The following is a 15,210-nucleotide window of genomic DNA, read 5'->3' on the forward strand; positions in this document are numbered from 1 at the left end:
CCTCAATTGCTACTGTCCCATGTAGTCAGAGTAACAGTGATGTGAGTAACTCTGAGGAAAGGTTGACAGCAGTATTGAACGTTTGACTGAAGCCTCGCAAATCTATGTTTGTGTCTTTTGGACAAACATCCTATATATCAGTGAGTTTGTGAGATCGTGTTGGATGTGGCATCCCACAGGAGTCATATGAACTGCTGATGGCTGCTCTAAGGGAGGAACAGTTTAACCTGCGCCTCTGAATCACTTATACATGACGTTTCTAGTCTCTTTTGACGGGCAGTGAAGTCTGGAGAACCTCAAAGCCATAGATTGAATCAAGATGGTCTCTCCTCCTCCTCCTGAATCCTGGAGCATTTGATTTCTACATTCTGTGACCATGACAAAATCTGGAAACTGTTACTGGGCCTGAATCTCTTTGTCCCAGATCAGAATTTTAGTGGGCCCATGTGGAATGTTATCTCTGCAGCCAAGGTCTTACTGCAGAGGAGGGAGATGGTCTCCATCGCTGTGATGAGCAGATCAGTGGAACTATTGGACATATCCGTCTTGTCTTCTTTCTCCCAGATGCTGAGAGGGTTATAAAGCATTTATTCAATGTAACTGTAGTTTAACTATCTCTTATGGTCATTTTAATGTAATAGTTATGTAATAATAATAGTATTGGTGTAGGATGCAATATATTTAATGTCAATCACTTGACAATCACAAAAAATAAACCATGATACTCTGAAATAAGCCCGGAGAGGAAAGCTACATGAAAATGGTCAAATAAATGGCATTTTCTCCCAAGGCAGAGGGAAATAGTGCTTAGATTCCCTGTTGGGTAGTTTACACTATCATGCATAATCTAAATCCCAAACCTCAACCTCCCAATTGGCGCAGCAGTCTAAGGCACTGCATCGTAGTGCTTGAGGCGTCACTATAGACCCGGGTTCGATCCCAGGCTGTGTTTTAGCCAGCCACCTCTCCTGAGTCCGTACGGGAGTTGCAGCGATGGGACAAGACTGTAACTACCAATTGGGGAGAAAAAGGGCTAAAAAATAAAAATAAGCCCAAACCTCCTTGGTTGCTTCAAGCACTTTGTTGATGATTGCAAAAATGGCTGACATCTGCTCTCTGGTGGTTATGTGTTGCTAAAGCACCCTCCCTCTACTCTACCCAGATAAACACCCTAGAAAAAAGCATAGCCCTTGGGCTGGAAATGCCAATTACACATCTTTACAGGAAGCATGTTCTAATAATGGGATGTATATTTTAATTGAACCCGGCGCTTAGGAACGTGTGGGCCTGGGTTGGGTGCAGGCCCACTTGAGATTTTAAAAATAAAGGATGTTCCAAATGGGACATTCTTTGTCTTTTAACTTAAACATGCAAATGCCATCAGATAGAATTTATAGCAAGCAGTGCACTGGGTTAGTTATATTTGATGAACTGTAATGACGTTCACTCTCACAGCCACAAACCCAATATGCCACAAATATGACTGCATTGAAGCATATGTCACTGTGCTTCTTTGGCTATATGCACCATGCCACTGCCTATGTCATTTGTTTATTTAGCAAACAAGACAGCTCATAATCCAGTACCTTTATCACAGTTAACACAGCTAAACTTTTTTGGGGGGGGCACCCACCAACGAATTTCTGTCTATGCCACTGAATTGAACTGTTTCATAAAACCATGCCTCCATTCTCTCTCTCTTTTCTGTGCTGATCATGAACTTTCACATTCAAAAGCTGTTAGAGGCAATAATGAAGTATTTCTTCCATCTCTCTTTCTTTCTTGCTCTCCTCTCTCATGACATGTACACTCTCTCTCTCTACTCTATCTTTCCCGCTCTCCCTCTCTCTCTCCCTCTCTCTCTCTAACTCTCTCTCTACTCTTTCTTTCCCACTCTCCCTCTCTCCCTCCCATGTACACATTTCTCTCTCTCTCTCCCTCCCATGTACACATTTCTCTCTCTCTCTATTTCTCTCTCTCTCTCTACTCTTTCTTTCCCGCTCTCCCTCTCTCTCTCTCCCTCTCTCTCTCTCTCTCTCTCTCTCTACTCTTTCTTTCCCGCTCTCCCTCTCTCTCTCTCTCTCTCTCTCTCTCTCTCTCTCTCTCTCTCTACTCTTTCTTTCCCGCTCTCCCTCTCCCTCGCTCTCTCTCTCTCTCTCTCTCTCTACTCTTTCTTTCCCGCTCTCCCTCTCTCTCTCTCTCTCTCTCTCTCTCTCTCTCTACTCTTTCTTTCCCGCTCTCCCTCTCTCTCTCTCTCTCTCTCTCTACTCTTTCTTTCCCGCTCTCCCTCTCCCTCTCTCTCTCTCTCTCTCTCTCTCTACTCTTTCTTTCCCGCTCTCCCTCTCTCTCTCTCTCTCTCTCTCTCTCTACTCTTTCTTTCCCGCTCTCCCTCTCTCTCTCTCCCTCTCTCTCTCTCTCTCTCTCTCTACTCTTTCTTTCCCCTCTCTCCCTCTCTCTCTCTGTCTCTCTCTACTCTTTCTTTCCCGCTCTCCCTCTCCCTCTCTCTCTCTCTCTCTCTCTCTCTCTCTCTCTCTCTCTACTCTTTCTTTCCCGCTCTCCCTCTCTCTCTCTCTCTCTCTCTCTCTCTACTCTTTCTTTCTCGCTCTCCCTCTCTCTCTCTCTCTCTCTCTCTACTCTTTCTTTCCCGCTCTCCCTCTCCCTCTCTCTCTCTCTCTCTCTCTCTCTCTCTCTCTCTCTCTACTCTTTCTTTCCCACTCTCCCGCTCTCTCTCTCTCTCTCTCTCTCTACTCTTTCTTTCCCGCTCTCCCTCTCCCTCTCTCTCTCTCCCTCTCTCTCTCTCTCTCTACTCTTTCTTTCCCGCTCTCCCTCTCTCTCTCTGTCTCTCTCTCTCTCTCTCTCTCTCTCTCTCTCTACTCTTTCTTTCCCGCTCTCCCTCTCCCTCTCTCTCTCTCTCTCTCTCGCTCTCTCTCTCTCTACTCTTTCTTTCCCGCTCTCCCTCTCTCTCTCTCTCTCTCTACTCTTTCTTTCCCGCTCTCCCTCTCTCTCTCTCCCTCTCTCTCTCTCTCTCTCTCTCTCTCTACTCTTTCTTTCCCCTCTCTCCCTCTCTCTCTCTGTCTCTCTCTACTCTTTCTTTCCCGCTCTCCCTCTCCCTCTCTCTCTCTCTCTCTCTCTCTCTCTCTCTCTCTACTCTTTCTTTCCCGCTCTCCCTCTCTCTCTCTCTCTCTCTCTCTCTCTACTCTTTCTTTCTCGCTCTCCCTCTCTCTCTCTCTCTCTCTCTCTACTCTTTCTTTCCCGCTCTCCCTCTCCCTCTCTCTCTCTCTCTCTCTCTCTCTCTCTCTCTCTCTCTCTCTCTCTACTCTTTCTTTCCCACTCTCCCGCTCTCTCTCTCTCTCTCTCTCTCTCTACTCTTTCTTTCCCGCTCTCCCTCTCCCTCTCTCTCTCTCCCTCTCTCTCTCTCTCTCTACTCTTTCTTTCCCGCTCTCCCTCTCTCTCTCTGTCTCTCTCTCTCTCTCTCTCTATCTCTCTCTACTCTTTCTTTCCCGCTCTCCCTCTCCCTCTCTCTCTCTCTCTCTCTCGCTCTCTCTCTCTCTACTCTTTCTTTCCCGCTCTCCCTCTCTCTCTCTCTCTCTCTCTACTCTTTCTTTCCCGCTCTCCCTCTCCCTCTCTCTCTCTCTCTCTCTCTCTCTCTCTCTCTCTCTCTCTACTCTTTCTTTCCCACTCTCCCGCTCTCTCTCTCTCTCTCTCTCTCTACTCTTTCTTTCCCGCTCTCCCTCTCCCTCTCTCTCTCTCTCTCTCTCTCTCTCTCTCTCTCGCTCTCTCTCTCTACTCTTTCTTTCCCGCTCTCTCTCTCTCTCTCTCTCTCTCTACTCTTTCTTTCCCGCTCTCCCTCTCCCTCTCTCTCTCTCTCTCTCTCTCTCTCTCTCTCTCCCTCTCTCTCTCTCTACTCTTTCTTTCCCGCTCTCTCTCTCTCTCTCTTTCTTTCCCGCTCTCCCTCTCTCTCTCTCTCTCCTCTATCTTTCCCGCTCCCCTTCTCTCCCTCTCATGTACACATTTCTCTCTCTCTCTTGCTGCCTGGAGAGAATTTTCCATTGATCAATTACAATCAGTGTACCTTTCTCACACTATGCAAGGACAGACTGATGGCTAGATGGACCAGTGGCATAACGGTACAAACCCACAGCTAATGTATTGAATCACTGGTAGTCCTTTTAATCCTTCATATCTAATTCGCACAGTGAGGTGATCATTTACTCCTTATTATGATTGTACAGTATGTGATTCATTTGCTAACTTTAGCCAGAGAAAAGTGAATGCTTTATTGCCCGGCGTCATGATACATGATATGACATCATTGGTTTCAGCCCCTAACCTCCTTTCCATCACCTTCCGGTGCGCTGCTGGCTGTCTGATCCTATTTGCATTAGATGACAGAGGCTATGATATGACATCATAGGTCACGCCTTGGTGAATTTGACCGAGATTAAAACAGATGAAGTATTAGTAAACACACACACACACACACAGCCTACACATACATACACACATGCCTCCTACACAATTACCTTTTATATTCATGACAAACATTTACATTATTAATGACACCAGAAATGAAGGTAACAAAATATGTTTTAGCTGCTGAGCAACCTACCCATTTCACAATGCCTTTTCATTGACGTTGTATGACCAATATTCTCCACTTTACATTTAAACTTTAGACAATAACATCTCATGCAGAATGTAATAGTTTTACTGTCACATCATTAGTTTTATTGTCACAAAACAGCACAGGTGGGGGATATTTGAAGTAGCCAGTTGTTGCTGGAGGGAGAAGGAGCCAGTCAGAGCGCACGACGAGACGTGGCGGGTAGCAGTCTGTCAACGAGGGTAATATCCCGGTGTGAGCCAGCGCACGGGCATACAGAGCGAGAGGAGCGCACCCGTCCCGGACACTTTACACTAGGCTGGCTACATCCTGTGTTACAAATTTATATATGAAGAAAAGCAATCAGGTGGTCCAGAATGGAAATTTGTAGAATTTCTTTACAACTGCAAAAAGGCGAATAAAACGGTGAGTGACAATTGTTTTGCATTAAATAAGTTGCCAAAATACACATTTTTGTATTGGACAAATTTGATCATAATACTCTTGCTGTTTTAACCGATATAACTGATTTGCGTACAGGCTTCCATAAATGGTAGCATCATGGACATTAGAAATAACCTGCTGTTGTTCATAGTTGACAAACCACAAACATATATGATATAGTTTATGTCGCAGTGAAAATAATATCTGTTTACACTGTTTTAAAGTTCTCTGTTAGAGACATGCAGGTAGTAGACACTTGAAAATGCCTTGCCTCTTAATTATTTGACAATTGTTTTGTACAGTGTTTTACAATGTAAATCTGTCCATTTTCGTATTGGGCAGGTGTTTACTTCCGAGGAAGCAACTATAAACAGCCTCGTCTGTTTTGTATTTTGTGTATTTTTAGTTGGCGACATGTCATTAATAGTCATCTGTTTTGGTCGGGATCCTCACTAGAATAGTGGGAACATATTGTCCAAAGGGATTTGGTGGAACTGTCCTTCGAAGTGACAGATTTTCACCCCACTGCAGACATATCTGTACATTGTATACTGATAGGTTAAAGGAAAAGGGAAAGAAAGGCCTGTATTGCTGTGTTTTCATGGCTGATTATTTTGGGTAACGGAAAAACATTCCTAAAAAAAATGGAAGCATTGGGAACCACAGGCTTTTATAATTTGACCATTTGACCTCTGTCTGTGACTGGGCTGTTGGGAAGAACCTTACTTTATTATTTTTTAGTTACTTAAAACATAATTAAAGGTCAGAACTGTATTACCTTCTCTTACTGTAGGTCAAACAATCAGAATTTGTATGATGATAATGCTGAAATCGTCACCATTTTAAATAATCATAAGTTATGTTGTTATCTGTGTGTGGTTCCCTGGACCATGTGAGTGTTTGGCAGCTCTGTGAGAGGGAGCGCTGTTTTTGGACTCGGGGCCAAGGATTACCCCTCTACCATCCACTCTGTTCATTGAAGCTAGGGATATAGTGAGAGGTCAGAGAGATGGAAAGGGGAGGAGTGTGAGAAAAATATATAGTTTCACAGACTGACACGCCACCTTGTGTGCCAAATCTCTCTCGGTCATTACCAGATGATTGTGTTCTGTGAAGTACAGCAAGAGATGAGGAATGAGAGAGAGAAAGAGAAGTACACAGAGCGAAAGGAGGAATTAGAGAGAAAGAGAAGGACACAGAGAGAAAGGAGGAATTACAGAGAGAAAGAGAAGGACACAGAGAGAAAGGAGGAATTACAGAGAGAAAGAGAAGGACACAGAGAGAAAGGAGGAATTAGAGAGAGAAAGAGAAGGACACAGAGAGAAAGGAGGAATTACAGAGAGAAAGAGAAGGACACAGAGAGAAAGGAGGAATTACAGAGAGAAAGAGAAGGACACAGAGAGAAAGGAGGAATTAGAGAGAGAAAGAGAAGGACACAGAGAGAAAGGAGGAATTACAGAGAGAAAGAGAAGGACACAGAGAGAAAGGAGGAATTACAGAGAGAAAGAGAAGGACACAACGAGAAAGGAGGAATTAGAGAGAGAAAGAGAAGGACACAGAGAGAAAGGAGGAATGAGAGAGAGAAAGAGAAGGACACAGGGAGAAAGGAGGAATTAGAGAGAGAAAGAGAAGCACAGGGAGAGAAAGGAGGAATTACAGAGAGAAAGAGAAGGACACAACGAGAAAGGAGGAATTAGTGAGAAAGAGAAAGACACAAAGAGAAAGGAGGAATTAATGAGAAAGAGAAGGACACAAAGAGAAAGGAGGAATTACAGAGAGAAAGAGAAGGACACAGAGAGAAAGGAGGAATTACAGAGAGAAAGAGAAGGACACAGGGAGAAAGGAGGAATTAGTGAGAAAGAGAAGGACACAGAGAGAGAGGGGGAATTAATGAGAAAGAGAAGGACACAAAGAGAAAGGAGGAATTAGAGAGAGAAAGAGAAGGACACAGAGAGAAAGGAGGAATTAATGAGAAAGAGAAGGACACAAAGAGAAAGGAGGAATTAATGAGAAAGAGAAGGACACAACGAGAAAGGAGGAATTAGTGAGAAAGAGAAGGACACAAAGAGAAAGGAGGAATTAATGAGAAAGAGAAGGACACAACGAGAAAGGAGGAATTAGTGAGAAAGAGAAGGACACAGGGAGAAAGGAAGAATTACTGAGAAAGAGAAGGACACAGGGAGAAAGGAGGAATTAGTGAGAAAGAGAAGGACACAGGGAGAAAGGGGGAATTAGAGAGAAAGAGAAGGACACAACGAGAAAGGAGGAATTAATGAGAAAGAGAAGGACACAAAGAGAAAGGAGGAATTAATGAGAAAGAGAAGGACACAACGAGAAAGGAGGAATTAGTGAGAAAGAGAAGGACACAGGGAGAAAGGAAGAATTACTGAGAAAGAGAAGGACACAGAGAGAAAGGAGGAATTAGTGAGAAAGAGAAGGACACAGGGAGAAAGGAGGAATTAGTGAGAAAGAGAAGGACACAGGGAGAAAGGAGGAATTACTGAGAAAGAGAAGGACACAGGGAGAAAGGAGGAATTAGTGAGAAAGAGAAGGACACAGGGAGAAAGGAGGAATTAGTGAGAAAGAGAAGGACACAACGAGATAGAGAAGAACACAAAGAGAAAGGAGGAATTACAGAGAGAAAGAGAAGGACACAGAGAGAAAGGAGGAATTACAGAGAGAAAGAGAAGGACACAGGGAGAAAGGAGGAATTAATGAGAAAGAGAAGGACACAAAGAGAAATGAGGAATTACAGAGAGAAAGACAAGGACACAGGGAGAAAGGAGGAATTAGTGAGAAAGGGAAGGACACAGGGAGAAAGGAGGAATTAATGAGAAAGAGAAGGACACAACGAGAAAGGAGGAATTAGAGAGAGAAAGAGAAGGACACAGAGAGAAAGGAGGAATTAGAGAGAGAAAGAGAAGGACACAGAGAGAAAGGAGGAATTACAGAGAGAAAGAGAAGGACACAACGAGAAAGGAGGAATTAGTGAGAAAGAGAAAGACAAAGAGAAAGGAGGAATTAATGAGAAAGAGAAGGACACAAAGAGAAAGGAGGAATTAGAGAGAGAAAGAGAAGGACACAGAGAGAAAGGAGGAATTAATGAGAAAGAGAAGGACACAAAGAGAAAGGAGAAATTAATGAGAAAGAGAAGGACACAGGGAGAAAGGAAGAATTACTGAGAAAGAGAAGGACACAGGGAGAAAGGAGGAATTAGTGAGAAAGAGAAGGACACAAAGAGAAAGGAGGAATTAATGAGAAAGAGAAGGACACAACGAGAAAGGAGGAATTAGTGAGAAAGAGAAGGACACAGGGAGAAAGGAAGAATTACTGAGAAAGAGAAGGACACAGGGAGAAAGGAGGAATTAGTGAAAAAGAGAATGACACAGGGAGAAAGGGGGAATTAGAGAGAAAGAGAAGGATACAACGAGAAAGGAGGAATTAATGAGAAAGAGAAGGACACAGGGAGAAAGGAAGAATTACTGAGAAAGAGAAGGACACAGGGAGAAAGGAGGAATTAGTGAGAAAGAGAAGGACACAGGGAGAAAGGAAGAATTACTGAGAAAGAGAAGGACACAGGGAGAAAGGAGGAATTAGTGAGAAAGAGAAGGACACAGGGAGAAAGGAGGAATTAGTGAGAAAGAGAAGGACACAACGAGATAGAGAAGAACACAAAGAGAAAGGAGGAATTACAGAGAGAAAGAGAAGGACACAGAGAGAAAGGAGGAATTACAGAGAGAAAGAGAAGGACACAGGGAGAAAGGAGGAATTAATGAGAAAGAGAAGGACACAAAGAGAAAGGAGAAATTAGAGAGAGAAAGAGAAGGACACAGAGAGAAAGGAGGAATTACAGAGAGAAAGAGAAGGACACAACGAGAAAGGAGGAATTAATGAGAAAGAGAAGGACACAAAGAGAAATGAGGAATTAGAGAGAGAAAGAGAAGTACACAACGAGAAAGGAGGAATTAGTGAGAAAGAGAAGGACACAGGGAGAAAGGAGGAATTAGTGAGAAAGGGAAGGACACAGGGAGAAAGGAGGAATTAATGAGAAAGAGAAGGACACAACGAGAAAGGAGGAATTAGAGAGAGAAAGAGAAGGACACAGAGAGAAAGGAGGAATTAGAGAGAGAAAGAGAAGGACACAGAGAGAAAGGAGGAATTACAGAGAGAAAGAGAAGGACACAACGAGAAAGGAGGAATTAGTGAGAAAGAGAAAGACACAAAGAGAAAGGAGGAATTAATGAGAAAGAGAAGGACACAAAGAGAAAGGAGGAATTAGAGAGAGAAAGAGAAGGACACAAAGAGAAAGGAGGAATTAATGAGAAAGAGAAGGACACAACGAGAAAGGAGGAATTAGTGAGAAAGAGAAGGACACAGGGAGAAAGGAAGAATTACTGAGAAAGAGAAGGACACAGGGAGAAAGGAGGAATTAGTGAGAAAGAGAATGACACAGGGAGAAAGGGGGAATTTGAGAGAAAGAGAAGGATACAACGAGAAAGGAGGAATTAATGAGTAAGAGAAGGACACAGGGAGAAAGGAAGAATTACTGAGAAAGAGAAGGACACAGGGAGAAAGGAGGAATTAGTGAGAAAGAGAAGGACACAGGGAGAAAGGAAGAATTACTGAGAAAGAGAAGGACACAGGGAGAAAGGAGGAATTAGTGAGAAAGAGAAGGACACAGGGAGAAAGGAGGAATTAGTGAGAAAGAGAAGGACACAACGAGATAGAGAAGAACACAAAGAGAAAGGAGGAATTACAGAGAGAAAGAGAAGGACACAGAGAGAAAGGAGGAATTACAGAGAGAAAGAGAAGGACACAGGGAGAAAGGAGGAATTAATGAGAAAGAGAAGGACACAAAGAGAAAGGAGAAATTAGAGAGAGAAAGAGAAGGACACAGAGAGAAAGGAGGAATTACAGAGAGAAAGAGAAGGACACAACGAGAAAGGAGGAATTAATGAGAAAGAGAAGGACACAAAGAGAAATGAGGAATTAGAGAGAGAAAGAGAAGTACACAACGAGAAAGGAGGAATTAGTGAGAAAGAGAAGGACACAGGGAGAAAGGAGGAATTAGTGAGAAAGGGAAGGACACAGGGAGAAAGGAGGAATTAATGAGAAAGAGAAGGACACAACGAGAAAGGAGGAATTAGAGAGAGAAAGAGAAGGACACAGAGAGAAAGGAGGAATTAGAGAGAGAAAGAGAAGGACACAGAGAGAAAGGAGGAATTACAGAGAGAAAGAGAAGGACACAACGAGAAAGGAGGAATTAGTGAGAAAGAGAAAGACACAAAGAGAAAGGAGGAATTAATGAGAAAGAGAAGGACACAAAGAGAAAGGAGGAATTAGAGAGAGAAAGAGAAGGACACAAAGAGAAAGGAGGAATTAATGAGAAAGAGAAGGACACAACGAGAAAGGAGGAATTAGTGAGAAAGAGAAGGACACAGGGAGAAAGGAAGAATTACTGAGAAAGAGAAGGACACAGGGAGAAAGGAGGAATTAGTGAGAAAGAGAATGACACAGGGAGAAAGGGGGAATTTGAGAGAAAGAGAAGGATACAACGAGAAAGGAGGAATTAATGAGTAAGAGAAGGACACAGGGAGAAAGGAAGAATTACTGAGAAAGAGAAGGACACAGGGAGAAAGGAGGAATTAGTGAGAAAGAGAAGGACACAGGGAGAAAGGAAGAATTACTGAGAAAGAGAAGGACACAGGGAGAAAGGAGGAATTAGTGAGAAAGAGAAGGACACAGGGAGAAAGGAGGAATTAGTGAGAAAGAGAAGGACACAACGAGATAGAGAAGAACACAAAGAGAAAGGAGGAATTACAGAGAGAAAGAGAAGGACACAGAGAGAAAGGAGGAATTACAGAGAGAAAGAGAAGGACACAGGGAGAAAGGAGGAATTAATGAGAAAGAGAAGGACACAAAGAGAAAGGAGAAATTAGAGAGAGAAAGAGAAGGACACAGAGAGAAAGGAGGAATTAGAGAGAGAAAGAGAAGGACACAGAGAGAAAGGAGGAATTACAGAGAGAAAGAGAAGGACACAACGAGAAAGGAGGAATTAATGAGAAAGAGAAGGACACAAAGAGAAATGAGGAATTAGAGAGAGAAAGAGAAGTACACAATGAGAAAGGAGGAATTAGTGAGAAAGAGAAGGACACAGGGAGAAAGGAGGAATTAGTGAGAAAGAGAAATACACAGAGAGAAAGGAGGAATTACAGAGAGAAAGAGAAGGACACAGAGAGAAAGGAGGAATTACAGAGAGAAAGAGAAGGACACAACGAGAAAGGAGGAATTAGTGAGAAAGAGAAAGACACAAAGAGAAAGGAGGAATTAATGAGAAAGAGAAGGACACAAAGAGAAAGGAGGAATTAGAGAGAGAAAGAGAAGGACACAAAGAGAAAGGAGGAATTAATGAGAAAGAGAAGGACACAACGAGAAAGGAGGAATTAGTGAGAAAGAGAAGGACACAGGGAGAAAGGAAGAATTACTGAGAAAGAGAAGGACACAGGGAGAAAGGAAGAATTAGGGAGAAAGAGAATGACACAGGGAGAAAGGGGGAATTAGAGAGAAAGAGAAGGATACAACGAGAAAGGAGGAATTAATGAGAAAGAGAAGGACACAGGGAGAAAGGAAGAATTACTGAGAAAGAGAAGGACACAGGGAGAAAGGAGGAATTAGTGAGAAAGAGAAGGACACAGGGAGAAAGGAAGAATTACTGAGAAAGAGAAGGACACAGGGAGAAAGGAGGAATTAGTGAGAAAGAGAAGGACACAGGGAGAAAGGAGGAATTAGTGAGAAAGAGAAGGACACAACGAGATAGAGAAGAACACAGAGAAAGGAGGAATTACAGAGAGAAAGAGAAGGACACAGAGAGAAAGGAGGAATTAGAGAGAGAAAGAGAAGGACACAGGGAGAAAGGAGGAATTAATGAGAAAGAGAAGGACACAAAGAGAAAGGAGAAATTAGAGAGAGAAAGAGAAGGACACAGAGAGAAAGGAAGAATTAGAGAGAGAAAGAGAAGGACACAGAGAGAAAGGAGGAATTACAGAGAGAAAGAGAAGGACACAACGAGAAAGGAGGAATTAATGAGAAAGAGAAGGACACAAAGAGAAATGAGGAATTAGAGAGAGAAAGAGAAGTACACAATGAGAAAGGAGGAATTAGTGCGAAAGAGAAGGACACAGGGAGAAAGGAGGAATTAGTGAGAAAGGGAAGGACACAAAGAGAAAGGAGGAATTAGAGAGAGAAAGAGAAGTACACAATGAGAAAGGAGGAATTAGTGAGAAAGAGAAGGACACAGGGAGAAAGGAGGAATTAGTGAGAAAGAGAAGGACACAGGGAGAAAGGAGGAATTAGTGAGAAAGAGAAGGACACAACGAGATAGAGAAGAACACAAAGAGAAAGGAGGAATTACAGAGAGAAAGAGAAGGACACAGAGAGAAATGAGGAATTAAAGAGAGAAAGAGAAGGACACAGGGAGAAAGGAGGAATTAATGAGAAAGAGAAGGACACAAAGAGAAAGGAGAAATTAGAGAGAGAAAGAGAAGGACACAGAGAGAAAGGAGGAATTAGAGAGAGAAAGAGAAGGACACAGAGAGAAAGGAGGAATTACAGAGAGAAAGAGAAGGACACAACGAGAAAGGAGGAATTAATGAGAAAGAGAAGGACACAACGAGAAAGGAGGAATTAGTGAGAAAGAGAAGGACACAAAGAGAAATGAGGAATTAGAGAGAGAAAGAGAAGTACACAATGAGAAAGGAGGAATTAGTGAGAAAGAGAAGGACACAGGGAGAAAGGAGGAATTAGTGAGAAAGGGAAGGACACAAAGAGAAAGGAGGAATTAGAGAGAGAAAGAGAAGTACACAATGAGAAAGGAGGAATTAGTGAGAAAGAGAAGGACACAGGGAGAAAGGAGGAATTAGTGAGAAAGGGAAGGACACAGGGAGAAAGGAGGAATTAATGAGAAAGAGAAGGACACAACGAGAAAGGAGGAATTAGAGAGAGAAAGAGAAGGACACAGAGAGAAAGGAGGAATTAGAGAGAGAAAGAGAAGGACACAACGAGAAAGGAGGAATTACAGAGAGAAAGAGAAGGACACAACGAGAAAGGAGGAATTACAGAGAGAAAGAGAAGGACACAACGAGAAAGGAGGAATTACAGAGAGAAAGAGAAGGACACAACGAGAAAGGAGGAATTAGTGAGAAAGAGAAAGACACAAAGAGAAAGGAGGAATTAATGAGAAAGAGAAGGACACAAAGAGAAAGGAGGAATTACAGAGAGAAAGAGAAGGACACAGAGAGAAAGGAGGAATTAATGAGAAAGAGAAGGACACAAAGAGAAAGGAGAAATTAATGAGAAAGAGAAGGACACAGGGAGAAAGGAGGAATTAGTGAGAAAGAGAAGGACACAGGGAGAAAGGGGGAATTAGAGAGAAAGAGAAGGACACAACGAGAAAGGAGGAATTAATGAGAAAGAGAAGGACACAGGGAGAAAGGAAGAATTACTGAGAAAGAGAAGGACACAGGGAGAAAGGAGGAATTAGTGAGAAAGAGAAGGACACAGGGAGAAAGGAGGAATTAGTGAGAAAGAGAAGGACACAACGAGATAGAGAAGAACACAAAGAGAAAGGAGGAATTAGAGCGAGAAAGAGAAGGACACAAAGAGAAAGGAGGAATTAGAGAGAAAGAGAAGGACACAAAGAGAAAGGAGGAATTAGAGAGAGAGAAAGAGAAGGACACAGAGAGAAAGGAGGAATTAGAGAGAAAGAGAAGGACACAACGAGAAAGGAGGAATTGGAGAGAAAGAGAAGGACACAACGAGAAAGGAGGAATTAGAGAGAGAAAGAGAAGGACACAGAGAGAGAGAGGAGGAATGAGAGAAAGAGAGAGAGAGAGAGAGAGAGAGGGAAAGACAGAGAAAGAGAGAGAGAGAGAGATAGAGAGAGAGAGAGAGGGGGAAAGACAGAGAAAGACAGAGACAGAGAGAGAGAGAGAGAGAGAGAGAGAGAGAGAGAGAGAGAGAGAGAGAGAGAGAGAGAGGGAGAGAGAGAGAGAGAGAGAGAGAGAGAGCGAGAGGAATTACAGAGTGAAAGATAAGGACACAGAGAGAGAGAGGTGGAATTACAGAGCGCAAAAGCGTAAGCACAGAAAGAGATGGAAATTGAGTGAAAAAGAGGAACAGAGAGGAGAGAGAGGAGGGGAAAAATTAACAAAATTCTCCAAAGTTATTATTGACCTCCAGGCGTTCTTCAGGTGTCATAAAGATGGCGGCATAATGTTTGCCCGTGTCTCTCCTTCTCTTGTTTTGCCAAATAACTTTGGAAAAGTTAGCTGACGTTGACCGTCATCCTACTTCTCCTCAAATGACTAGTGTTGTTGGATCTCACGTCTATATTAATTCCACGTGTGTCTGTATAAATGTCCAGTGTGTGTATTATTAGACTGAAAGGTGGCAGGTTGTAATCAGTTCCAGACCTTAGTGGTTCCATGATGAGCTGTCATCACTCTGTTCACACTGTGGTGGTCCTGATGGCATGAAGACAGAACACACTTAGTAGTGGAACAGAGAAACAGGGAGTGGAAACCAACCAGGAACTAACCAGGGTGCTGCTACCTTAGTAGTAATGTAGAAGTTAATATCTGATCTGTTGATAAGGTACTTTACTTATAACAAGACGAGCAGAGAGGAGTAGGACGAGAGAGAGAAGGGAATGGGCTGGCTGGAAGCATAAAGAGGTTTGTCCAGAACAAGGCCATACATTTGAAACATAACGATTCAGTCTATTTTAAAAGACTGATTAAATAAGTCAAAAGTCAGCTGAGTGTTCTTAACCCCTCTTCCTGATTGTGACCATCAGATGACCCTGATCACAATGGCACACAGTATAGAGGGATGGATGGAGCGAGGGATGGAGAGAAGGATGGAGAGAGGCATGGAGAGAGGGAGGGAGAGGGGGATGGAGAGGGAGAGGGGGATGGAGAATGGGATGGAGAGAGGGATGGAGAGAGGGAGGGAGAGGGGGATGGAGAGAGGGAGGGAGAGGGGGATGGAGAGAGGGAGGGAGAGGGGGATGGAGAGAGGGAGGGAGAGGGGGATGGAGAGAGGGAGGGAGAGGGGGATGGAGAATGGGATGGAGAGAGGGAGGGAGAGAGGGATGGAGAGAGGGA

The 15,210-nt window shown here is 43.3% G+C and overlaps 1 protein-coding gene across 4 annotated transcripts in view; it reads left to right on the forward strand.

The window, feature by feature from the left end:
- The first annotated feature begins 4,491 nt into the window (after nt 1–4,491).
- LOC110536497 (inward rectifier potassium channel 2) overlaps nt 4,492–15,210 on the forward strand; it is a 38,933-nt gene continuing 28,214 nt past the window's right edge. For all 4 annotated transcript variants that reach the window (XM_036968270.1, XM_036968276.1, XM_036968279.1 and 1 more), the window contains exon 1: nt 4,492–5,029. The gene's annotated coding sequence lies outside the window, so the exon portion shown is untranslated. The remainder of the gene's footprint in view (nt 5,030–15,210) is intronic.

The sequence above is a fragment of the Oncorhynchus mykiss genome, chromosome 3 (genome assembly GCF_013265735.2).
Source record: "Oncorhynchus mykiss isolate Arlee chromosome 3, USDA_OmykA_1.1, whole genome shotgun sequence".
In the NCBI taxonomy this organism is placed as follows: Eukaryota; Metazoa; Chordata; class Actinopteri; order Salmoniformes; family Salmonidae; genus Oncorhynchus; species Oncorhynchus mykiss.